Genomic DNA, 812 nt, shown 5'->3' with positions numbered 1-812 from the left:
CACGCTGCCCCGCAAGCCGGCAGCACCCTGCCTCCCGAGAAGGCAGCACCCTGCCCCGCTGCCCCTCGCAGCCCGCAGCACCCATATCTACTGCACCTGAGGTGTGCCCTTGTGCCTCCAGAGCTGGCAGCATCCTGCCTTGCTGTCTCCTAGCCCATGTCCCCTGTGCCCCGAGTCACACCACACTGCCCCCGACTCGGCAGCATCCTGCCAAACCACCCCCGAGTCGGCAGTGCTATGCCGTGCTGTCCCCGCATCGGGCAGCACTTTGTTCTACTGCACCCATCCTGCCCTTGCCCCTCTGCTCTGCCTGCTGGCCGGGGGGATCCGCTGCCTGTTGGAGCCTAGAGGCAGAGCAGAGCTTGGTGTGCTGGCAGGGAGGGGAGTGGGCAGAGCAGCTCCCTGGGCTTCAGGAGCGCCCTTGTCCACACTCAGCTGCCCAAACCCAATGCTGTGCCTTAGAGCCTCATTCTCGCGGTATCCAGGTGGGATGGTGAAGGGTGCCCGAGGGAGGCTGCCCTCTGCTTGCTGCTCTCGGGGACTAGGAGAACCTGTTGTTGCAAATGCCCTGCTGCAGCTAACTTAAAAGTGCCGTAGGCCAGTGGGAAACCGGGACGTGGGGGTGAGGGGACGGGACAGAAGACGGCAGCAGAGGGGGGATGATGCTGGACGAAGGTTACTTTGTGTTTTAATATTGCCAGGAGAATGCCTGAGGGTTTCAGGAATGCAGATAAGGAGCCGCACGGCCTTGCTAAGGAACCTGGCCACCAGCCTCAGCACTGGGTTACAGCCTCAGCGAGTTCCCAGGGGAG

The sequence above is a fragment of the Chaetura pelagica genome, unplaced genomic scaffold (genome assembly GCF_000747805.2).
Source record: "Chaetura pelagica isolate M959 unplaced genomic scaffold, ChaPel_1.0 scaffold3, whole genome shotgun sequence".
Lineage (NCBI taxonomy): Eukaryota > Metazoa > Chordata > Aves > Apodiformes > Apodidae > Chaetura > Chaetura pelagica.
This window is presented reverse-complemented; position numbering follows the sequence as displayed.